We start from the raw sequence: 26613 nt of genomic DNA on the forward strand, positions 1-26613 counted from the left end.
TCCTTAGAAGAGCGACCTGCTCTTATTTCTATCTTCTGTACACACCTTTGCAAAAATCTATATTTTTTGGTGATTCCTCTTTGGATTTATAAGTCTTTTCAGGTGTTTCTACTTCTCCCTCCTTCCTTAGCTCCTCGAACCATATGCTTTTTCCCTTCCCATGAAATTTATGTTCTGGGGCAGCTAGGTGGCGCAGTGGATAGAGTACTGGCCCTGGAGTCAGGAGGACCTGAGTTCAAATTCGACCTCAGACACTTAACACTTACTAGCTGTGTGAACCTGGGCAAGTCACCTAACTCCAATTGCCTCACCAAAAAAAGAAATTTATGTTCTTACCCTCCTTGCTCTTGTACATTGCTGCAACCCCTTTTGTTCATCTTATTGACTTCTACAAGACTTTATTGATGACTTTTGTTTTTATATCATAGTCATTTCAGAATATGTCCCCTCCCCTCCCCAGTGAGCTTTCCTTTTTTTTTTTAGTGAGGCAATTGGGGTTAAGTGACTTACCCAGGGTCACACAGCTAGTAAGTGTCAAGTATCTGAGGCCGGATTTGAACCCAGGTCTTCCTGACTCCAGGGCTGGTGCTCTATCCACTGCACCACCTAGCTGCCCTGAGCTTTCCTTTTTAACAAAGGGAAAAACCCCAAACAGTTAAGTAAAACCAACTTTTGATTGATTGATAAAATATGTAACATTCCAGAATCATAGCCGACCCCCCACCCCATAGCAAAAAAGGGTGCATTTTCTCATCTCTTCTCTAGGACAAAGGTTGGTCATTACAATTATATAGTTGTTTGTTTTCTTTTACATTGTTGTAGTTTTTGCTTTATATTGTTTTCCTGGTTATATTACTCTTACATCAGTTCATGCAAGTCTTTCCTATGGATGTTGCTATCATATTCCCTCTATCATGGCTTTTCTAAACCTTCTTCTCTCTTCGTAAGCCCCTGTTTAACCTTCATCCTGCTCATTAAATGACCTCATTTCCTACTTTACTGAAAAGACTGTTATCCAAAGTGAGCTCCTAATGATCTTATCTACAACTCAAAATCTTGGTTTTTTCCCCCATACTCTCCTCTTTGGTCTCAGGATAATTCTTCCTTGACTTTATTATTTTCCATTTCTTCTGGGACCTTAGACTACTGATGATCTCCCATCTTTTTCAATTCCAATCTCTGCCTCTCTGCTAGATTTCCCCTCCTTATGCCTATAAACATTGCTTATTTTCTCTATTCTAAAAACACCTTCCCTTGACTATGCTCCTCTGTCCAGCTACCAACACATCTTTCTCTATTATTTCATCACCAAAATTCCAACATTTTTTGCTTCTGTTTTTTCGTCACTTGCTACTTCATAATGTACTCTCTTTTCTGGCTCCATCTTCAACAACTCAAATGATATTTTTTTTTCTTGAAAGTCATCTGCTAAACCAATGAGCTTCATCTTTCCTTGAATTTCCTTGCAGTTTTTCACACTATTGACCACTTCCTCTTAAAAAAAAAAACCCCAAAACTCTGCCTTCAAACCAAAATTCTTTAGCTTCTGTGACACTGTTCTTTGCTTACTGAAGTTCTATCCTTCAAGACCAAGATAAATTATCATCTCCTCTGTAAACTGATGGAAAAATCTAATCTTTTTCAAGCAGCATGACAAAGTAAAAAAAAAAAGAACCCCAACAACTAACTAACAATGACTATTAGCAACTGGGTTTGAATTCCAGTTCTAGGCTTCAACATTTCCAAGCTCTATGACTGTGGTCAAGTTACTACACCCCCAAGTTAGTTTGTTAATTTTTTTGTTTTGTTTTGCTTTGCTTTTGGCGGGGCAATGAGGGTTAAGTGACTTGCCCAGGGTCACACAGCTAGTAAGTGTCAAGTGTCTGAGGCCAGATTTGAACTCAGGTCCTCCTGAATCCAGGGCCGGAGCTTTATCCACTGCGCCACCTAGCTGCCCCCTAGTTTGTTAATTTATAAAATGGGGATAAGACTTGTTATTTCATAGAGTTGTGAGGAAAGTGCTTTGTAAACCATAAAGAATTATGTAAATGTGAAGTTTTTATTATTATGTATTTGTTACATCTCTAGCACTTATCACATTTGGCCTTGTTGTATAGCTATAAGTGCCCAATTACAAGCTTTAGGAAGGCAGGCACCCAGTCTAATAATAATTTGTATTTCACAGAATCATACATTTAGAGTTAGAAGAGACTTTACAAGTCATCTAGTCTAAACCTTTTATCTTAAAGTCGTGGAAACCTAGGTTCAAAGAGGTCAGGTCACTTGCCCAAAGACCTATCAGTGGAAAGTAAGAGTCAGGATGTGAACCTAGTTCTTCTTCGTCTTTTTTTTTTTTGGGGGGGGGTGAGGCAATTGGGGTTAAGTGACTTGCCCAGGGTCACACAGCTAGTAAGTGTTAGGTGTCTGAGGTCGGATTTGAACTCAGATCCTTCTGACTCCAAGGCCAGTGCTCTATCCACTTAGCTGCCTCAAACCTAGTTCTTCTAATTCTAAACCAGAGCCCTCTGCAGTCTATCCTTCTGCCTTCCTCCCAGCATTGGCACAATGTTATATACATAGTAGATGCCCAGTGAGCACTGAATTCTACTCAAGTCAGAAGCCTCAACCACAACTACTCTTGGAGGTGTAGCAGGAGTGCCAACCCAATACCTGAGGGCACAGCTACATGTTGGGTATGACTGGCTTTTAAATATTCTTTAGTCCTGCTTGTTAAAAGTTTTCCTATGCATGTTTTTGGGCTTATATATGCCCGCTTCATCTGATATGAGTTTTTGAATGACAAATCAGAGTAGTTATAAGGGAAGAAAAAGATTATTTTTTTCAGGGCAATTGGGGTTAAATGACTTGCCCAGGGTCACACAGCCAGTAAGTGTTAAGTGTCTTAGGCCGAATTTGAACTCAGGTACTCCTAAATCCAGGGCCAGTGCTTTATCCACTGTGCCACCTAACTGCCCCCGAAAAACATTTCCAACAATGCACCAATCTACAGGATATGTTATCCTACCCTACAACCTTCAAAGGGAAGAATAAAAGTAATCAGAATAATCCTAGAGCTGAAAGGGACCTCAGAGATTATTAAACCAACTTCATTTTAAAAATGAAGAAAACTTCCTGGAGCTCCTCAGACAAAAAAAATCAATCAATAAGCATTTACTAAACACCTCCTATGTGTCAGGCGCTGGGCTAAGTACTGGGAATGCAAAGAAAGGCAAAAACAGTTCTTGCCCTCAAGGAGTTCATTTTCTAACGGGGGAGACAATATGCAAACAACAACATACAAACAAGATATATACTTGGGAAATATATCTCAAATGCAAGGTACTAGGAATGAAGGGGAACCAGAAAAGCTCCTTGTAAAAGGTGGAGATGAGGAGGGAAAGCATGGAATGAATGGCTGCTCAGGACAGCCGGGAAGCTATTCTGGTGATGAAAATAAAAATGGTATCAATAAAATTTTTAAAAATTAACTAAAAGCCAACTTAGAGTCTTGTGTTCTTTTTGTACAACTGTGCATTCAGGATTATCTCTTCCATTTAAGATGGATGGGTAGGTATGATTTTGCTCCATGTGGCACCAAATCTTGAGTTCAATTTTTCTTTCTTTCTTTCTTTCTTTCTTTCTTTCTTTCTTTCTTTCTTTCTTTCTTTCTTTCTTTCTTTCTTTCTTTCTTTCTTTCTTTCTTTCTTTCTTTCTTTCTTTCTTTCTTTCTTTCTTTCTTTCTTTCTTTCTTTCTTTCTTTCTTTCTTTCTTTCTTTCTTTCTTGCGGGGCAATGAGAGTTAAGTGACTTGCCCAGGGTCACATAGCTAGTAAGTGTCAAGTGTCTGAAGCTAGATTTGAACTCAGATACTTCTGAATCCAGGGCCAGTGCTTCATCCATTGCGCCACCTAGCTGCCCCTTGAGTTCAATTTTCAATAGAAATATTCAGATCTCCCTCCATATTATGTGGCAATATTCTGGTATTTACAAATACTAAAAGTGGAAATGGTATATTTTGAGAACCTGGCCTCTTTATTTATTTTTTTCCCCCGTTTTTGTTTTTTGTGGGACAATGAGGGTTAAGTGACTTGCCCAGGGTCACACAGCTAGTAAGTGTCAAGTGTCTGAGGGTGGATTTGAACTCAGGTCCTCCTGACTCCAGGGCCGGTGCTCTATCCATTGCGCCACCTAGCGCAGTGTTTTGCCTAGTGTTTTGCCATCTGACTGGGTCAAGGGGGCACAGCATTTGTTTCACTACTTGTGGTACAAGAGACCCACATAATCTTCAGATAGCTTCCGCTTCTTGACATGAAAATGAATTCAGATGAGGTGACAGCTTTTTCTTAGCTGATTTTATTGGAAAAATATTGCAGTTCACCTGGACTACCTAAAATTAGAATTTGGAACTCTAAAAGCAGGGTTGGCCAACTTTTTCTGTAAAGGGCCAGATAGTAAATATTTAAGTCTTTGTGGGCCTAGAGGTAAAAATAAAGATATTATGCCAGAACTTACATAACATAAGAGAAAACAAATTCCTAAAAATGGAACAGGAAATCCAATTACATTGTGGTGTTCACCAAAAGTAAACTGCAACTGAATAGTACTTTGTTTAGACTTGGCTCTCTACTGAAAACATCATATAACCCTGTTTTAAAAACACAGAAATATCTTAACCCACACTAATTAGACTTTAGTTGAATTTTACTGGTTCAAAGACCAACAATGATGGCTTCACCACATTCTTTCTTTGTCTGTTACTGGTTATGATAAAGCTGTCTAATCAATCAGTCATTGGTTATTTTGGCTCATTCACTGCAATAATTTCAAAGGGGAATCTTCAGTTACTATCTATGAAAGCATACTTTGCCCACTCTGACTCATTTTCAGGATAGACTTTATACTTAACTTTGTTGGAAATGCTGCAGAACAGTGATTGCTAATATTATAACTGTTACGACTAAATTTGAAACTCTGGATGATTTCAGTATTAGATCCAATTGATGTTAAAGTTTTAAATAACAGATATCAACATTGTTATGACTAGCAGTACCTATACAATTTAGGAATTGTTAGCACTTCAAGTATATGGTGACATGTATGAATCTACAGTTTACCTTTTGTGAAGTATAACATTAATGGATGTTTAATACTCAACTATTTGTTTTTCTAAAGCAGTTCAATAAAATATGTAGCTCAAAATACATTATTATGAACCAAGACTGCCTAAATCTTATAGAAGTAAATCAGTTAATATTCATTTCACCAATTATGTATAATTGCTATAAAATATTTTAAATAAGGTAAACTTAGAAATTCCTATCCTGTATCATTTCTGTTGTTCTTTCCCCTTTACATGCTTTTTCAATCATTTCTCAATTTCTGAAAGTAATGCATTACAGCACAAATGTCAATATTTTTAAATAATTAAATTTCAAAAGAGACTATACTATTCTGTCATCATCTTTTTGCACTCATTTTCTTTACCACAAAAGCTATATTATGGCCTGACACTTAGTAGTTGTGTGACCCTGGGTAAGTCACTTAACCCTGATTGCTTCTAAAAGCAAACCAACACACCACACACACACACACACACACACACACACACACACACACACACACACACACGGCTATATTGCTCATATACAACATAATAAGCCCAGGAAATTTTGCTGGTAGCTCTACTCCATCAAAAAAGTAATAAACTCCTTTTTTTCTTTTCTCACAATGCATAGTTTGTTGGAGCTGATAGAACCTTTGGACATAACATACCCCCACTCTCTCATTTTACAGAGGAGGAAATGGAGGCTCAGGGAAGGTGACTTGTCCTCCTAGTTTACACAGCTCATTTGTGGTTAAGTTTGAATTCCAGCCTTGGTCTTGTTTTGTGATTTAGTATTTTTGTTACTGTACAATGCACTCATCTGTGCTTATCTACATTTTTTTTTCTGTGTAAAGTAAAAAAAATTCTTAATCGTGAGTGACACAAATTTAGCAACGGAAATACATTCTTTTGATAGCTCAATGGATCCATGATCTCATCAGTGTGGATATGCCTTTCAACTGAACTTATCATAATACTTGTTCATGTCCTTCTCTTTTCTGAATGTCATTTTTTCTCTATAAAATCAAGTTACAGTCTAAAACTTTCTGTATTTTAGAACATTGTAATGTAATACACAACATGATATGTGCATTCTTTGTGGGAGTTTGTCTTCTCAGTTTCCAGGGTGACGATTATTGGATGAAATTGAAATGGAAGTGAATCTAGTGCAAAGTTATGTCTCAGAGACTTTTATAGGGGGAAATTCTAGCTTTATGGAAGGTTTATCTATGTGACCCAATTGGGAATTTCCACTTCTTTGAGTTTTTCATTAACTGCCTCAATACAAAGAGCTATTTCTTAAGAATATTTTACCTTATTTAGCATGGAAACTGCAGTTGCCTACACTGTGTTAATCAAAAACTTATTTCAGGTAACTAAGGGGAATACCTAGATAGTAACTCTTAGCTAGTCATCTTATTGGGCAACTACAATCCTGGTAAATGATTAGAGAGCATGTAATTTTCCCATGGAGTTGGTAGTTAGAAAGGAGATTTTGTATTATAGGGTAGAAGTGTTCCTTCTGGTTCTAATTGCATGGTAAATGGGGCACAGCTAGGTGGTATAGTAGATAAAGTTTTAAGTTTACAAGTGCACTAAGACTTTTGGGACACCCTGTATATAGTATGTAGAGTACCAAATAGGTTACATCATGATCTCAAATCACAGTCATGACCAACCACACGAAGCTTGGTTAGATGTATTAGCATGATGTGATGACATCACTCTCACTGCCAACAGCTCATTTTGTGCCCTTGAGTATCATTTTAATATTTCTGGGCTTCACTTTCCTCATCTATAAAATGATACTAAATTAAAATATAAGGGCCCTTCTAAGTTTCTTTTATGAAAGCCATCTCTGGTGAAGAGTGTCATGGTTCTATACTTGACCTTTTCCTTTTCTACTTTTTTTTCAATTACTTGAGTGAAAACAGAGAGGCATACTTATTAAATTTGTACATGATCTGAAGCTGAGAGGGATAGCTATTATGTCAGATGAGAGAAGTGGGATCCATAAATATCTTGACAAGTTAGAACAATGGGCAGATGGAATAAGAAGAAATTCATCGAGTCCTACATGAGTTAAAAAAAAAAACCCAACTGTATAAATATAGAATGGGGGATACAACAATTCCTGTGAAAAATATCTATTAGTTTTAGTACACTTGATAGGTATTAACAGTGTCAAGTAGTCATTGAAAAGAATTCTAATTTTTTAGGGTAGCTAGCTGGCACAGTGGATAGAGTGCTGTGCCTCAACTCAGGAAGGCCTGAGTTTGAATTTGACCTCAGACACTTCCTAGCTGTGTGACCCTGGGCAAATCACTTAACCTTGTTTGTCTCAGCTGGAGAAGGAAGTGGCAAACCACTCCAGTATCTTTCCCAAGAAAACTCCAAATGTTATCACAAAGATTTGGTCATAACTAATTGACCAAACAACAACAGCAACAAATTTCAGATTAATTTGATCCTGAGCTGCCTAGGTATGAAGACAGGACTGAAGATATATAACCTTAAAAGTTATCTACATGTAGGTTCTAGTTAAAAGCATAGAAATGTATCACCACCACCAGGACAGCAGTTATGTGATGCCAGGAGTTGTGCTAAGTGCTTTATAATCATTATCTTATTATTTGATCCTCAGGACAGCCCTGGATGGAAGGTGATATTATTATCCCTGTTTTGCAGTTGAGGACACTGGGACAAAGAGAGGTTAAGTGATTTGCCTAAGGTTTCCCAGCTGGGATGCATCGGAGACTTCATTTCAATTCAAGGTGTTCCTGACTCTAGGCCAGAAGCTCTATTCATTGTACCACCAGTCCAGGCTCTCTGAGGCTGAGAATGTAGAGAGAGAAGAGCAAAGAGCCAAAACTGGATCTCAAGGAGCAGAAGAAAAGACAGAGATAGATAATTTCTTAAGCACTTACTGTGTGCTAGGCATTTTGCTAAGTGTTGGGGATACACAGAAAAGCAAAAGACATTCCCTGTTCTCAAGGAGCAGGTCTAACGGGGAGACAAAATGCAAACAACTCTGTACAAAGAAAAGTACAAGCAATCTTTGACTTCAAGAAACTCATATTCCCATGGGGGAGACAAGATGCAATCGACTACATGCAAACAACACAGGATAAAGTGCAGACAGTCAGGGAGGAAAGGCATGAGCATTAAGGGACCTGGGAAAGGCTTCTTGTAGAAGGCAGGGCTTTTAGCTGATATGAAAGCTACAGAGACAGTCTGGACTCTGATGAAGCTGACATTATAATGGGAGAAGACAGCACATAAAGGGAGTGGTGGTGCAGGGATGGGGTTATGAGAGAGCTGAATGGTGGCAGGAAGGCCTGGTTCTAGGCAAGATAAAGCAAAGTCTTACCTATCAGACCCTGGTGTCCCCAAGGTGTTCAAGGTTCCAGGCAAAGGAAATTGGGAGTTGGCTAGAAAAAAGAGGCAGCAAAGAAAACCAAGGAGATATTTGAGACTTAAGAACCAGAAAAGTATAGTCTAATGGAAGTCAAGAGAAGAGCTAGTTTCCAAAGCGGGGTGGGGTGGGGGTGGCAAACAATATTCTAAATTAGAGAGTATTTATATACTTAACTTATGTATTCCCTATAGGAACCCTTTAAAGAACTTGCCATGGTACAAGTGTAGATTATTTGGGGTGTTCTTTAAACTCAATCTATTGAACACAATACTGTATACTCCATGAAGTCTACCTGGAGGTTTTTTTTATTAACCTTGTAGAACAGGAAATAGTGGTAATACACATAATAATGACAGCTGACATTTCTGTTGTACTTTAATGTTTACAAAGGGCTTTCCATAGTCCATCTAATTTGATTCTCACAATAAGCCTGTGAGGTAGCAACTACAGGTATTACGACAAACAGCTTTTATGATTCCCATTGTGGGTGAGGGCAGCACCTAGACCTGTGATTTCAGACAGTGTAGGGAACCCCTGGGAAAAAGTATCCTCTAGCAAAGCAAACCAGCAACTCTTCTGAAACTTTTTTTTTTAATCTTACAAGTATTTTATTATTTTCTAGTTACATGTAAAGATAGTTTTCAACATTTGCTTTTATAAGATTTTGAATTCCAAAATTTTCTCCCTCCCTTACCCCTCCCCAAGACAGAAAACAATCTAATATAGGTTATATATGTACAATTACATTAAACATAATTCTGCATTAGTCATGTTGTGAAAGAAGAATCAGAAAAGGAAAAAAAAAACCTAAAAAAAAAACAACAAAAAAAGTAGAAACAGTATGGTTTATCTGCAGATTCCACGGTTCTTTTTTTCTGGATGTGGAGAGCATTTTCCATTATGAGTCCTTTGGAATTGTCTTGGATCATTGTATGGCTGAGAAGAGCTAAGTCTATCACAGCTGATCATCACACAATGTTGCTGTTACTGTGTACAATGTTCTCCTGGTTCTGCTCACTTCACTCAGCATCAGTCCACTTAAGTCTTTCCAGGTTTTTCTGAAATCTGTCTGCTCATCATTTCTTTTCGCACAATAGTATTCCATTACATTCATATACCACAACTTGCTCAAACATTCCCCAACTGATGGGTATCCCCTCGATTTCCAATTCTTTGCCACCACAAAGAGAGCTGCTATAAATAATTTTGTACATGTGGGTCCTTTTGCCTTTTTAATGATCTCTTTGGGATATTGACCCAACAGTGGTATTGCTGGGTCAAAGGTATGCACAACCCCATAGCCCTTTGGGCATAGTTCCAAATTATTCTCCACAATAGTTGGATCATCTGCAACTATTTTTGAGCTGCCCAGGGTACTAAAAGTGCCAGCAGGTATCCAAGGCTAGCCTAATTCAGAAGCTAATCATTCATCCACATTGCTTCACATCCCCATTTCACAGATGAGGAAACCGAGGTTCAGAGGAGTGTAGTGACTTGCCCATTGTCACTAACCGAGTTAATATCAGGTCCATGGTTCTTTCTACTTTGCCATGAAGTCTCTCTAGCACAGGCCTCTATGTCCACTCATATCACAAAATCTAGAGTGAATATTGGAAAACTTGACTTCCAGATTGTCCAAACTGCTAGAGAAGTTTATTTAGAATAATATCCTTCTGCCTATAGCTCCATCCATTAATTGGAGCCAAGTTGTCTAATCTGGAAATTGTGGATTTTTCTACTTCCCTTTATATGTTCTCTCCTTGGCCTAATTCACTACTTTCTTTCACCTCTGCCATAGAACAGACAAAGGAAACTTATTATTTATAAATTGTAATTAGAATTCTATCTTTGTCTCCCATTAACTTGAGTAATAAAAAATGAGCATTATATGCCTGCAGTTAATGTTCAGTTGGGTTGTTGTCTCAAGAATTTTTAAGTGTTCTAGAAATGGGGTGTTTAGGAGAAAGACCCATAGGAACAATTATATTATAATTAGTATTTATTTGGTAAAATAAGCATTTTTCAATTGATGATTATTTATTCTACTGAAGAAATTGTTTAAGTGGTTCTACTTAGATTAAGGATATAACAAATAAAGTGCTTTCACACTGACAATTGCAATCCTACTACATTTCACACTGCATAGACTAGTTATTCCTAGCCTGAGTGTCTCCAGTTTATCTTTCATGGCACCACTCTCAAAACAAAATAAATTTTAATTCATCTTAATTTTACAAATCAATAATCTTTGACATTTTTAGGGGACTGGGAGAAAAAGCCTATGAAATCAAATGAATTTTAGGATAGTACACTAGCAAAAGGTTGAAAATTACTAATACTGACAGCCCTTACTTAGCCATACAATTGATCTTCCTAAAACACAAGTCTTAAATATCACCCTCCTGTTCAATCAACTCCAGGAACTCCCTATTACCTACAGGATTTGAATATAAGATTCTCTGTTTGTCATGTTAGTTTGTAAAGTACTGATGTTATAGAAATTATTCTTTTGATTCTGCTTATTTAATTTCATCAGGTCAAAGTTTTTCTATGTCTTCTTGATATCTTTTTCCTCCTTTTTTTAATAGCACAGCTGTTTTCCGCCATATTCACATACCACAATTTGTTTGGCCATTCCCCAAATGACGGGCTAGAAACTAGGGGGATGCCCTGGCTGTCACTGTGCAAACTCTGTTTCTGTTCCCCTTCTGCCCAGGCCTTTACTCAGGCAGGCCTCCTCAGCCACCCTCCCCCAACATCCCACTCTAGATCTACCTGGAATGCCATAATTAAGAAATTTACTTTCATCTTAAGTCCTTTCCTTTTACACTCTTTCCATCTTTTTGCAGTTAAGGAGAACTGGGTTCCTTCCTGATAACACTGCATCCCTGGCCATCCTTTCCGGCACTAGTTATAATTTTACTTTGACTTCTTCCTCTCTGGTACTGGCGCAGAAGGTGGAATACTCCTTGCTACTCACTGCTACTTTCAGACTTTCCCTATACCAACATCTTCTCCTTCTCTTTTGAAGTTCATTCCATCTACATTTAAGACCCAATTAAGATTTTGGTGTCTTTCATCTACTGACCTCTAGGACACTCTCCTTCCTTCCTCCTTCAATGAGTTCAGTGCCTGGTCAGTCTTTCCTTCCCAATGCCTTCCTTCATATTAGGGGACTTCAACATACATATTGACTCTCCCTCAAAAATCTTGACTTCCCAGTTACTCTATTTAACTCACTTCTATGGCCTTCGCTCTACTTCAGTTATACACAGAGATGGTTACACCCTTAATCTTACAATTACCCACAAATGTTCCACTTTCATGTTCATGAACTCTGAAATTTCTTTATCTAATGATAATACTTTATCACTTTCTTTCTACCTTACCATCCCTACTCCAGTTTTTCATCCTTACTATGACCTCCATTTCTTCTACCTCTTGGTTCTTTCCCAGGCCATCAACCCTACACTGGCTACATTCTCTTCCCTTCCACATCTTGACCACTTTGTGAACCCATTCAACTTTACACTATCCTTTATCTGGAGTCCCTTGAGCCTTTACACTATTGCCAATCATGCACTGCTAAGATCCAGCTTCGGATTACTGCAACCTTTTGCTGCATTCATTCCTATCCATATGTGGTTGAACAAAGTTGGACAAAATTTTAAAAAAGCAACTCTGCTGGATGAGTCTATTCCAAATTTGTGATATATGATCTAAACTGGGTCCTCACTGCAGTTAAGGCAATCTTTTTACATCTCCCTAATTGATTCACTATCCCACTCACCACACTGGTTTTTCCAAATCTCTCTATCCCTCCTCAAACTTCCCAAAGTTCCCCTCATCTTACTCTCTCAGCTGAAAGTCTCACCTCATGTTTCACTGATCAAAATGAGGCCATTTGATGAGATTTCCCTCTTCCAAGCTCATCTCACATCACTCATGTCTTCCACTACCATGTCCTTACTTCACCCCTGTCTCACATGAAGAGGCATCCCTTCTCCTTGCCAAGGCAAACTCCTCTACATGCACAAGTGATCCCCTTCCATTCCATCTTTTCTGGCAGACTGCCCCCTCTATCGTCCTTACTTTCTGACTAATCTTCACTCTTTGCTGTCTACTGGCTGTTTCTCTACTGTCTACAAACCCATTCACGTTTTCCATGATCAGTCATCTCTTGATTTGTTCATCCCTATTAGCTATTGCCCTACATCTCCCCTATCTACAATCAATACCTCCATTAACTCTCTCTTCACTCTGGCATCTGATTTCATCATTCAATTGAAACCGCTCTCTCCAAAGTTACCAATGATCTTGAAATGGCCGAATCTAGCGGTCTTTTCTCAACCCTCTTCCTTCCTGACCTCTCTACATCTTTTGATACCGGAGGAACACATTCTACTCATTGCTCCGCTCTTCTCTCTAGGTTTCATGATCTTTGTTCACTTCTTCTCAATCCCCTATGCTAGATCTTCCTCCCACATCTATAAAAGGCTGGAGGCAGTAGCACGATGAGAAATGTTTAAACAAGCAGCTCTGCCCTTCCCCCGTCTTGGTAAATTTGGTATTTTAAGTTTAATCTGCATGAGTAACATTTTCTTCATCACTTTCTTAAGTCAATCAACAAACAATAATCCAAGCCGATTTTTAGCATTTGCCATTTCCAGGGTGTGATTGCTCACACCGACAATTTAATGACCAACTCTCACAAGCTCTTCTGAGCTGGCTTGAGCTGTCTTCTCATATCTCTTACTTGAGGCCATACTAGTTCTCTGTAATTCTGAAACATTCCTGGTTGATTGTTTTGTGGTTATTACCCTTTCATCTTTTTTTTTTTTTTTGGTGAGGCAATTGGGATTAAGTGACTTGCCCAGGGTCACACAGCTAGTAAGTGTCTAAGTGTCAGGTGTTAGAGGCCAGATTTGAACTCAGGTCCTCCTGACTCCAGGGCCAGTGCTCTATCCACTGCACCACCTAGCTGCCCCTTCCTTTCACATTTTTGAAGTCATTGTGCATAGTTTTTCATTGGTTCTGCTTGCCTCATTCCACCAGACTGTATATATCTTTCTACGCTTTTCTGTATTATGTGGTCATATCACCTTATACGTATTCTTGGTTTGCAATTAAAATAATGGAATACCTATTTAATGATTTGATAAATTACATTTTTTTGAACCCAGTGAAAAATATTCAAGGGCTTTATTGCTTTTTTTTTTTTTAATTTTAGAAACAAAGAGGAGCTTTGTAAAAGGCCACTATTCTATTAAGAGAGTGGTTAATGGCTAACTGCTTCACAGGCCTGGAATGCAGCTGTGCTTCTTTATGTTCCCATATATACTGGGAAGAGAGGGGAGACCAGGAGCTGGAGCAGCTGTGTGCCCAGATCATTACTTGTACTAAAATGGTTAAATGGACCTCAAAACGAAGCATCATAAATACAAAATAAAAAAGGCAAAGCTCATCTTCATACTTCAGGTGCTGATAATTGCTACTGGATTACATCTCCAGTGACTAAAATGATTATGAGAAACAAAATGAGGAGTGACAGATATTTTTTCTAAGATGTAAATGAGTATAAAACCCAAAAGCTGAATTACATTTGTTGTGAATTTTTACTAAAATTATCAGTTTAGATTAGTGGCAAAAACTTCACATGTTCATGTGCAGACAGATTCTGTTTTTTAGCATTGTCCTTTTGGGCCTTCATTAAGCTAAAACATTTTAAAGTTATTAAAAAGATATTCAAAGTTATTTTTAATAACTTTAAAATGTTTTCATTAATTTTAATGACATTTTAAAAGTTTGAAATGCAGTTTTCATCAAATTTTTGTTTTCAATTGTTGATTGTTGTCTAGCTTATTATTTGACTAATATCATACAGACATTAAAAAATAACAGAATTATTGCCATATTGTTCACCAAGCATAGTCTAGAAGAGTTCATAAAAGAGAAAACTGATAATTTTTTTTTTTGTGGGGCCATGAGAGTTATAGTGACTTGCCCAGGGTCACACAGCTAGTAAATGTCAAGTGTCTGAGGCCAAATTTGAACTCAGGTCCTCCAGACTCCAGGGCTGGTGCTTTATCAACTGTACCACCTAGCTGCCCCCCTGATAATTTTGATTATAAAAAATTGAAAAGCTTTTGCAATAATGGAACCAATAGAGGAAGGATTAGAATAATAGCTGATGGAGAAAAAAAATCTTTGCATTATGTTTTTCAGATAAGGGTCTGATATCCCTTATATATAGAAAGAATTAAGATAACAATATTAGATGGGGGGGGCACAGCTAGGTGGCGCAGTGGATAAAACACTGGCCCTAGATTCAGGAGTACATGAGTTCAAATCTGACCTCAAACACTTGACACTCACTAGCTGTGTGACCCAGGGCAAATCTCTTAACCCTCATTGTCCTTCCTCCCCCCCCCCCAAAGAGAACAATATTAGATCAAGAACCATTCCCCAAATAATAAGCAGTTAAAGGATATAAACATTTTAAAATGAAGACATGCACACTATTAGCAAGCATGCCACTAATAAGAAAAAAGCAAATAAAACAACTCTGAGATTTCATTTCACATCTAGCAAATTGGCAAGGAGGACAAAAAATAGAAAAAGGGAAATGTTGGAGGGGTCATGGCCAGAAAGGCACCCTAATAAACTCTTGGTGATACTTCTAACCATCCCAATCATCCTGGAAAGCAACTGGGAATATGTTTTTCCAAAAAAAGGGGGCCAAAATGTTCAGTCTTCAGTCTAGAGAGCTGACTGCTAGACATATGCTCCAAGGTAGGCAATGAATGAAAGACAGATTCCATCTATGCCAAAATATTCATAGCAACACTTTTTGTGGTAGCAAAGAGCTGAGTAGAAAGTGAGTATCCATTGATCAGAGCCTGGCTAAAAAGAAAACTGAAACTCAAATGTAAAATGACCAATATGAAGAATTCAGAGAAGCATGGGAAGTCTGATATGAACTGATATTGAGTGAAATAAGTAGAACCAGGAGAAAAATATACATAATGGCTATAACAATGAATAAATGAAAAGGAAAAAATAGCTGAAATAGAATGTTGTATAATTATGATGACAAAATCTGGCATTGAAGGAGACTTGAGACAGTGTACCTCATTCTCTTCATTTAGTTTATATGATTTAAAATAAAGTATAATTATTATTTACATAAACTGAAGACAGTCAACATTTGAGCCATCTTAATAACTGACATAAATTGGTCATGTGACCTATCATGATCCCAGGTAACATGATGCAGATAAAAAGTGTTGGCCTAAAAGTCAGAGCATCTGAGTCTGAATCCTGGCACTGCCATTTACTGCATCTGTGGCCTTGTTCAAGTCATTTAACCTCCCTGGGCCTCCGTTTCTTCATGTGTTTTTCTTCAATGGGGTTTGAAACAGGTGATTATAAGGTTCCTCATAGCTCTAAATCTGGGATCCTATGAATAAATAGGTTGTGCCTAGGCCTGGTTCATGATGAGGCACAGTCATTGACCATGTGATGATGTTTAGAAGCACATTTCTAATCAATTATATTGATTATCTCCTTATTTCTGGCCCTTTGTTTTCTATTTTGACTGTTATCGCTCTGGTTTGTATACCTTTGGTCTTCTTTTTGGATTACTGAAAGAGCCTCCAAATTAATCTTTTACTCTGTCCGTTTCCCAATCTATCCTGTACATACTGCTACCTCCTAAAACACTGCTCTCATCAAATCATTCCCCTGCACAAATGCCTTCATTAACTTCCCACTGCCTAAAGAATAAAATTCAAACTCCTTAGCGAGGCATTCAAGGGACTCCACAAATTTGGTCTGAGTTTACCTTTCCAAAGTTTCTTCTACTTGTATAGTAGTAAAACACTGTTCTAATTAGGCTGGTTTACTTACTGTCCCCTCAACACACCTAATTCCCAACCCAGTTACCCTTGTCATCTAAATATTAACTTCAAGACTCAATTCAAATCACACTTCCTCCATAAAGCTTCACTTATTATTCTGATCCATATTAATCTCATCTTTTTTTGAATTCCTAGAGTAGGCAACACTCTTTCAAAAACGTTGTACTGATATGAATATATCTTGGTTTTATATCACAGTCATTCCTGGACTTAGAAAACCCTCAAAATTAAACATTAAACATCCCCTCCTTCCAAAGTGAACCCTTCCTTGTTAACAGGATATGTTAACCATATCTGACAAAGTATACAATATTCTGCCTTGAAGTAGGAGATCACATTATCTGCTCTCCAAAGACCACTGCTTGTGTTTCAGTTATTCAGAGCTCTTTTTCCTTTCAGAGATCTCCTGATTGAGAATGTTGTAGTGATTGTCCTGTACATGGTGGTTCTTTTGTTTCTGCTTATTCACTCTGACTCAGGTTATATAAATCTTCCGTGCTTCTCCATATCCCCTTGTCATGCCCTACTATCCCAAACATTCCACTTTCACTTATCAGTTTTTTCTGTCATTCTCTAATTGATGAGCACTGACTTGTTTTTTTCACTATACTTTTATTTGTTTTTGTTTTGTTTTGTTTTGTTTTTTTGCAGGGCAATGAGGGTTAAGTGACTTGCCCAGGGTCACACAGCTAGTAAGTGTCAAGTGTCTGAGGTCAGATTTGAACTCGGGTCCTCTTGAATCCAGGGCCGGTGCGGTGCTTTATCCACTGCACCACCTAGTTGCCCCCTGCACTATACTTTTGGTGCTTATATTTACTTCTGTTTTATTTAACTTTTCAGGAATTTCAAGATTATATCTTCTCAAATACTATATGTAGCTATAGAGCAAGGTTTATGACTTTTATTTTTTTTTTTGCTCCCTAAAGGTCTTATTATATTACTATATACACAGATACAATGCATATTATAAAAACCATATGCACATGTATGTATACATACATGTATATGTATATGTATATATATATGTATATATTAAACTCTTAATGAGTGAAGAAATTAACTCTGGTTGGGGGAGAAAAAAGAGAAAACTCTAGTCGGTCTATTTTGCTTCTATTTAACATCCATTCTAAGAATCTTCTGGGGTTTAAATTGCAATTACATGATTAGCTCAGATTTTTAAATTATGTTTTATTTATTCCCTGTTTTCTTCCATCAATGCAGAAAATCAAGAGTTTGCAGCTATCTTTCTTATTCTTAATCTGGCATCTGTGAATTTACAAAACATTTTCATAACTGTATTTCCTTTTTTCTCCCTTTTTTTTGGTGGAGCAATGAGGGTTAAGTGACTTGCCCAAGGTCACACAGTTAGTGGCAAGTGTCTGAGGCCAGATTTGAACTCAGGTCCTTCTGAATCCAGGGCCAGTGCTTTATCCACTGTGCCACTTAGCTGGCCCCATAACTGTATTTCAATACAGTTTTTCAGTTGCATTTCAACTGATTTCCTTTGTAATCTTATTTTTTTTACTTCATGCATTATTCTGAAAGGGATCCATAGGCTTCATTGGATGGCAAAAAGACACAAAAAGGCTAAAAACACTAGATGTGTAATACTTTTTCAAAATGTCCTGCCTCATTATTATATCAAAAAAGAAACAAAAGAACTATATTTTTAAGAGTGACATAGTGGAATATAACGTTGCTGTATGACCAGAGAAGGAGCTGAACAGGTGGTCATATTGAGGACAAGGGATAACAGATGGATAGCCAGAGTGTATCCCTGGGACCCACAAAATGTAGCAACCTAAAGGAATGACTGGGCATGACTGGGCGAATCTGCTGCAGACATATGGGAGATTATAGATAAGATATAGATAAGGATAAGAAGGCATAGATGACCTGTGGTGTATGTCAACATATGGATAAGATCAACAGAACCAATGAAGAAGGAATGAACACTGCATTGTGATCTAGGAGAACAGGGTTCTATTCCCAGTTCTGATGATGAGTTCTATATGCTTAGTCAAAATAACAGTATTTTTTCTTAACTGCTTTGTGTCTCAGCTTCCTTATCAGTCAAATGAGTAGTTTATATATATATATATATATATATATGTGTGTGTGTGTGTGTGTGTGTGTATGAATGTATACACATGAACATACACATATACATATACATGTACATATAGTATATATGTAAGATATGGTACATGTATGGTACTGTATCAATTTCTGTTTGTCAGGATGAATGAAACAAGGTACAAATAAGTATTTCAAAAAGTATTAAGTGCTATACAGAAATAAAATGTTAGGTAACTTTTTGCAGACTATGATTTGCTTCTCAAAAGTTCATTAAGCTTTAAATCCGGTTAGAAGGAAGAAAAGAGATATTTAACCTTAATTTCCAACACAAACTAGTAATCATGCTTCTCCAATTCTCAATCTGGGATACATTCTAATCTACTGGAGGTGATTAAGGCATGGTTCTACCTGAGGATTGTCTCTTTCAACCCTAGGATTTGGATAATCTAAGAGATCTTTATGAGATTTCATCCACTTTAAACACTAGAAACAAGACATCATCAGTGCCCTATCATACATCATTAACTTTACTTTTTAATCTGATAGGCTTCAAAATTCTTGCAATTTGGAATGTGAGAATTTTGTCAGTGTACCTTCACTGTAACTCACTAGAGGAAAATGCCATGTGGTAAGAAAGGTTCATTTACTGTTTGGAATGAAATGATCATGTGTACTAGCCAAAATTTTAATTTATTTTGACTTTTTGAGAATTTTTGACATAATATCTTGACATATGGAATTTTCTAAAAGACTTAAATATTTACTGAATGCCCACAATGTACCTACATATGTTGCAAAAGGAAATATGTGAAAGCTATAGTCTCACTTTAAAAATATTAAAAAAATCTTTTAAAAATATGTATAGGAGATAGAGACACTTGAATATGAGGATAAAAACAGATAAATAACCTGGCAAGGAAACTTTTCTGTTTTAAAAATATTTTTCTGTCATAATTTTAAGGAGAGTTAGATGGTTCATTGTTAGTTAAATGCTAAGTGAGTGAGAAACTCCTTTTTGGAGAGGTGTTAAAGGCAGGACTTGAACTCAAGGCCCTTGGCTTTGAGACCACCTCTTTCATCACTAGACCATGCTGCCTATCAGGCACAAGGAAAAGTAATAAGTCACAGAGTAATACTTGAGTGGGTGTACTCACAAAACCAACAACAACCATACAAGTATAATTAGAGGTAGACAACAGCTCAAATGAAAATGACTGACATTTCAGTTGCCTTAATCTTCATAGGAGTCTAGCATGTGAAATGACAGTTATAAAAGGGAATGCCTTCTTTGGCTGTATTAATGGAAGCAGCATGTCCACAGGGTGATAGAGGTGCTGCCGGTGTGTGTTCCACACACCGGGAAGGCTGGCCTTTTTCTCAGGCTTCATCCTGAGACTTGTCTGCCACCCTGCTCTCTGGGATCCTCTCCAATTTGGGTTTTTGTGATAAGTTTGGGTTTTTTTCTTCTTCTTTGATCCTTCTGTGTTACAGGCCAATTTGCATAGTTGAGTGGCTTTGTGGGTACAGTTTCACCTTTGCTTTCCAGAATGGCTAGATCAGTTCATACTCCACCCACAGTGTACCTGTGTGCCTGACTTCTAACAGCCGCTCCAACAACTATCATTTTTCCTTTTTCATCATTCTTGTCGAACTGATTGCTGCTGTGGTGAGGGGAGAGGGTGTCATTTTGTTACATCAAACGCATTTTGACTGGTCTTCAGCTTCCAAGGGAAGAAGAGAGGTACCCTTCCATTGCACCAGTGTTTTACTGTTGTAAGAAAGAGGGTACCATTACATCAGGATGCATTTCTTTTTTGGTCTCCAGCCTCCTGATGGAAGAGGAGCATTCAGTCTCCTACCTCCAATGGAAAAAGGAGAAACATAATTCTCTCCAGCCTCCCACCTGGTCTCCTCCTTAGGGAAAAGAGATTAACACCATTCCTTCAGCTCCAGGTACTTGCTCCTGCACTCCAACTGCTTACAACCATGCAAGAACTCCACCCTGAGGCCAAAGTTCTATGGACACTGAAAATCTATCCAAAATCTTAATGATTAACAAATTCTTCCCTGGTGATCTTTTTCAGTTTCAGTGATTCTGAAACCCCATCAGTCATCATTCAATTTCCCACCCTCCACCACCTGATCCCTTATAACCATTCCAGTCCCCTTCTCCTTCCTCACAATGTCCCACACAAAGTTCCATAGGCAAAAACAATTGAACAATGAAAAAAAACCACCTTGTTTTCATTTTAGATCTTTTTCTTTCCAATGCCTTCCATCTTCTGGCTCATGCTGAGACTTGGTTTTCTCTTGATAAAGCCTCCTGGTCTGCCCTCTCCAGCACTTTCTCTCATTTCCCCCCAACTTGATGGTCAATGTAGGGGAGTCAGAATTCACCCTGCACTACATTGATACTTCCAGCCTCTTCCTCTCCCAACATCACTCAGTAACCTCTCTGCCTTTGGGTTTCACCCAGTCCCTCTCTGCCACCTAATCAAAATTCCAACAGCTGCTATCTACTGGTCTCCAGGACATTCTCTTTCTTTCCTCAATGAGCTCAGTGCAGTAGTTGAGCAGCCAGGATACAAGGAAAGATTGAAGATAAGTGACAGTGGAATAATTGAGGGGCAAATGTGTTGGAGAAAACAGGATGGAATGGGATCACTTATCCATGTAGAGAGGTTGGTCTAGGCAAGGAGAAGGGCACCCTCCTTTTGTGAAACAAGTGAAGGAGAAGGAGATAAAGGTAGAAGGCACCTGGGGGTTGTAAGATCAGAAAAGGGAAAAGGGCCAGCTTTTTTTTTTGGGCGGGGGAATGGGGGTTAAGTGACTTGCCCAGGGTCACACAGCTAGTAAGTGTCAAGTGTTTGAGGCCGGATTTGAACTCAGGTACGCCTGAATCCAGGGCCAGCACTTTAACCACTGCGCCATCTAGCTGCCCCCAAGGGCCAGGTTTTAAAGATGAATGAGTTCTGGAATTTGGCTATATCCTTTTGGGATTCCTTTCAGGAGGTGATTGGTGGAGTCTTTCAATTTCTATTTTAGCTTCTGCTTCTAGAATATCAGGGCAATTTTCCCTGACAATCTCTTGGCAGATAGTGTCTAAGCTCTTATTTTGGTCATGGTTTTCAGGTAGACCAATGATTTTCAAATGATCTCTCCTGGATCTGTTTTCCAGGTCGGCTATTTTTCCATGGAAATATTTCATATCGCCCTCTATTTTTTAAAATTCAGTTGGATTTGCTTTACTGTGTCTTGGTTTCTCATAAAGTCACTAGCTTCCATTTGTTCAAGCCTAATTCTTAGGCAATTATTTTCTTGAGAGAGCTTTTCTATTTCCTTTCCCATTTGGCTTTTCAAACTGTTGACTTTTTCTCATGACTTTCCTGCATTGCTCTCATTTCTCTTTCCATTCTTTCCTCCATCTCTCCTACTTTCTCTTCAAAGTCCCTTTTGAGAGCTTCCATGGCCTGAGACCAATTCGTATTTTTCTTGGAAGCTTTAGATGTTGGAGCTTTGACTTTGTTATTATCTTCTTCTTCTGAGGGTGTATTCTGGTCTACCTTTCCCCCAAAGAAGTTTTTGATGGTCTGCTGCTTTCTCTGCCTGCTCATCTTGGCCTCCTATTTCTTGGCTTTTAAGTCCTTAAAGTGTAGCGCTGCTTCCCAGACACACTGTTCTGAGCTACAGTGTGGCCCAGGGGGTGATTGGGCATCTTCTCAGCCTGCCTGGCATGTGAGTAACCATGGCCGCTTTCTCTTTGACCCAGAAACAGAAGTCTGATTGAACTCTGATTCTCTATGGTTGGAAGCTTGGCGTGCCTGTGCCCCTCCCCCACTGGGTCACCACCACTTGATTCAGCCCGCTGGCTCAGAACCAGGGTGCTTCGCCCCAACTCCAGCAGAGACTGCCTCCACTTCACCCCGGCCTACTGCTGAACCTCCTCACCACTCCACAATCCAAGCCTCAGAAGAAGCTGCTGGCGCTGAAGACTCAGACTCGCTGGAAGCACTGTTTGTTCCTGGCTGGGTCCGGACCCCAGGCTGAGCTGTTCAGCCCGATCAGCAGGTGATCACAATTGCCCTCTTTTGCTGAAAAATAGTCTCACCCTGTTCTTATGTGCATTAGGCTGCTCTGGGTTTGTTTTTTACTGCATTATTTGGGAGTGAGTGGAAGGGTTTATCTGGAGCTTGTGGGAGTAACAGCCTCTCCTCCGCCATCTTGGTTCTGTCCCCCAAATCTCCTATGGATTCCGAAATTGAGCTCATTAGCCTTTCTCCCAAACCTTTCTCACTTCTAACTTCCCTCTTATTGTCAAGGGCACCGCCATCTTCTCAGTCCTCTAGGCTCCCAATCTAGCTGTCATCCTCAACTCCTCACTTTTTCTCACCTCCCATATTCAGTGTGTTGCCAAGGCCTGTCTATTCTATGTTTGTACCATCTCTCATATCTGATTCCTTCTCTCCTCTGACACTGCCTTCATCTGGTGCAGGCCCACATCACCTCACAACCTGGACTACTGCAAGATCCTGATGGTTGGTCTGCCTACAAGTCCCTCCCTACTGTAGTCCATCCTCCTGTGAAATTCATATTCCTAAAGCACAGGTCAATGCCTCCCTTCTGCCCCCCGCACTGCACCCTACCTCCAGTGGCTCAGTTTGATCTTCCAGAATCAAGTAGAAAATCCTCTGGCATTCAGAACCCTGCATAACTTGCCCCCCTTGCTAAATTTCTAGCTTCTTACACCTTACAGCCTGGGTCCCTCTTCTTCTTCCCATCACCTCCTACCACCCACTCACCACATCTCTATGATCTAGTGCCAGTGGCTTCCTTGCTGTTCCTCACTCCATTTCTTGACCCTGGGCTTTTTCACTGGCTCTCTCCTGTCACAGAATGCTTTTCTTTATCTCTGCCCCACTGGCTTCTCTGGCTTTCTTCAAGTGCCACTTACAACTGCACTTTTCACAGGAATTCTTGCCAAGTCTCCTAATTCTGGTACCTTCCTTGTTGATTATTTCTGATTGACCCTACAGATAACTTGTCTGTGCATAGTTATGTGCACGTTGTTTCTTCCCCGTTCAATTGTGAGCTCTTTGAGAGGCAGAACTGTCATCTGTCCTTCTCTGTATCCCAGAGGTTGGCACAGTACCTGGTACGCATAGCAGGCTCCTAAGAAATGTATACCAACTGACTGACTGACAGTTGTGAGGTGGAACCTCAGGGTAGTTTTAAATTTTAATTCTTTAATTATTCATGATTTGGAACTTTTTTCCCCATATATTCATTGACTGGATTTCTTCCTTTGCGAATGGCCTGATCGTATGTATCCATTGACCAAAGCTACTAAAGGCTTTCATATCTAGGTCATAGATCCATTTGGAGCTTACTGTGATATATGGTATGAGGCCTTGGTCTAAAACTAATTTCTGCCAGACTCTGTTCCAGTTTTTTCCTATAGTTTTTTTTGTTGTTTGTTTGTTTTTTTTTAGTGAGGCAATTGGGGTTAAGTGACTTGCCCAGGGTCACACAGCTAGTAAGTCTTAAGTGTCTGAGGCCAGATTTGAACTCAGGTACTCCTGACTCCAGGGCCGGTGCTCTATCCACTGCCCCATCTAGCTGCCCTTTCCTATAGTTTGTTACTTCCTCCTCTCAATGTCTCTGCTTTGAGACTATATTATGAAATCTATGACATGGTAGTTTATTTGACTTTTCTGAGTTTTACTGACATCTAGTGGTAAATACTCATTAAGGGACTTTACAATTTAGCAGAAAATATATGACTGTATAATCTCAAAATCTACTGCTAGTTGAACAAACCAATGACTTAATTGGTAGTAAAAAGGGACTTTTCCCAAATATATATTCTTCCCCGACCTTAGCAGGCGGCTTCATAAAGTGCTACAGTTTTAAAAAAACAATCACTAAGTGGCCAACCTGGCGATGAGCTTCCTGGAGTCAGGTTGGTCCTCCCAAACAGCCAACAGCTGGAACCACAATTGAAGCTTTGCTACCTTGCCAAAACTTGTGCCTCAAAGACAAAGCTTTCAAGAACCCAGGTTACCTTCATATTATCTGAAGGCATTTGAAATAGAACTCAATTGAAAAATTATATTAATAATTTTATTAAAAATATTAATAGCGATCACAGAAAAAAATTTTCATTTAAAAAGTCATTTTTTTTTTGCTGAAAAGGGATTGTGTCCTCTAAAAATATCAGAATTCTCCAAATTAACCTATCAAAGAACTTATAAGCAACCAAGTAACTTCTAGTATTCCATTATGCTACTTTCATCCTTTAGGTAAAACAGGAAAAAATAATTTAATTAAAACACCAATTATCTAAATTTTCATTATTCCACTTGGTTGTCTTTGACACATATAATAAAAAATGTACTATTCTTCCAAAACCAATAAGATGGTACCATCTTATCAATCAACATGTGTTTTCAGAGTTTTCTCCTCAAGTACTAGTGATGAACTATATATGTTTTTGTTTACCTTTTTGTGATCAATGACTCATTTTTGAGAAGACTGCTTGTAGTCCTGTCTATAGTTTGTGACCATCAAACAAAACAAAGCTTACAGATCTGTCCATGACCTCATTAACATATCTTCAAGTCAAATAAACTAAATCAGGTTAACAAGTCACAGCCAATTGTGATATCTGTGATATAATCTTTCTCATGTTTTACCCTCTAAGCAAGCAAAAAAAAGGATCAAATTCACCTATGTCAACTTGGTGTGGTATAAATACATTTTATACTTATATTCTCTACTTCAAGGATGATTTACTTACATATTTTAAAAGGCACAGACAAATAAAGAAAAGGTAAAGGAAAATATCCACAAAAAATTATGACTTTAAACGGTTGAAATAAAAAGCATATTTAATCTGTTGAACTATCATTAGATATGATCATACTGATGACTGATAAAAATGAAAATGTAAGTACTTAGGGCTTCATGATGGCATCTTATCTTATTTATCTTATTTAAAACAAACAAGAAAACCCCACCAAAAAAACCCCAACCAATCTTCACTAGGTTTCTTTGACAAACACAATGCCAATGATGATTATCTATAGAAATTTACTTATAGATAGATAACTAAATTTAATTATAAGGAAAGTCAATGTTTGTAGTACATAAATAAGAAAATAAATAAAAGAATCTTGATAAGCAAGAATGAAAATTAAAATGTATAAGGAAAGAAAATAACAGGAGAATCATGAGATACCAAGACATCAATAAACAACAAGAGAAAAATGTCGATTTTTGCTTGTAGGTGGAGAATAAGGTTGTATAACATGTTCCTTATGCTATAGTCATTATTTTTATTAGACTGAAATCAATATTTCATTCTGCTTCAATGTGGCATGACATTATATTTTATTTGGAAATAATTTCAAATGAACTAAATGAATTTCCAGGGCTTTTAGAACCTGGTTTAGCATCTAGTTTAGCAAGGGTGGCTGCCAGATGTATGATTCTATTCATTTCAAAAAGTATTTATTAAATGCCTATTGTGTATAAGGGGCTATGCTGAGTATGGAGATCATGAAAACAAACAATGAAGCAGTACTTGTACTAAAGCAGCTTCTATTCTGATGGGGAGATATGACAGTAAACTAAATTGAGGCAGAGGAGAGCACTAACAAGTGGGAAAATCAGCAGAGGGCCTGAACAAAGTCTAGAAGGAAGTCAAAGACTCCACGAGGCAAAAGACTGAGTTCCTTCTGGGGATGGAGGATTATTAGTGACCATACAAAAAGAAGGGAGATGCCACTGATTTTCCATGCTTTATTCCACAGGGTGGGTAATGTGGATATATTTGACTCCATACCATGTATGTAGGTCAATATAATAAAATATCAATTAAATGTCCAGCAAAGGACATTTGTAAGGTGAGGTGGTTTTTTTGTTTATTTTTGTTTTTTGCTTTTGCTTTTATCAGTCAGAAGGACCCATTTTGGGGAAAATATAGTTTATACAGTTCTGTATTGTGGAAATTTATTGTGATTTGGGGACCCTGCCTTTGGGCTGAGATTAAAAAGCCTTAGGCCCTCAGGGGTTTTTTCTGTGTAAGAGGGGTTG

The 26613-nt window shown here is 38.3% G+C and overlaps 1 protein-coding gene across 2 annotated transcripts in view; it reads right to left on the reverse strand.

Moving 5' to 3' along the window:
* The window catches only part of RSPH3 (radial spoke head 3), an 87984-nt gene that overhangs the window by 5289 nt on the left and 56082 nt on the right, over window positions 1–26613 (reverse strand). The window contains exon 9 of one of the 2 annotated variants that reach the window (XR_006356193.1): window positions 8474–8534. The exons of the other annotated variant lie outside the window; for it this stretch is intronic. The gene's annotated coding sequence lies outside the window, so the exon portion shown is untranslated. The remainder of the gene's footprint in view (window positions 1–8473; window positions 8535–26613) is intronic. 2 annotated transcript variants of the gene reach the window in all.

Source organism: Dromiciops gliroides, chromosome 4 (genome assembly GCF_019393635.1).
Source record: "Dromiciops gliroides isolate mDroGli1 chromosome 4, mDroGli1.pri, whole genome shotgun sequence".
NCBI lineage: Eukaryota > Metazoa > Chordata > Mammalia > Microbiotheria > Microbiotheriidae > Dromiciops > Dromiciops gliroides.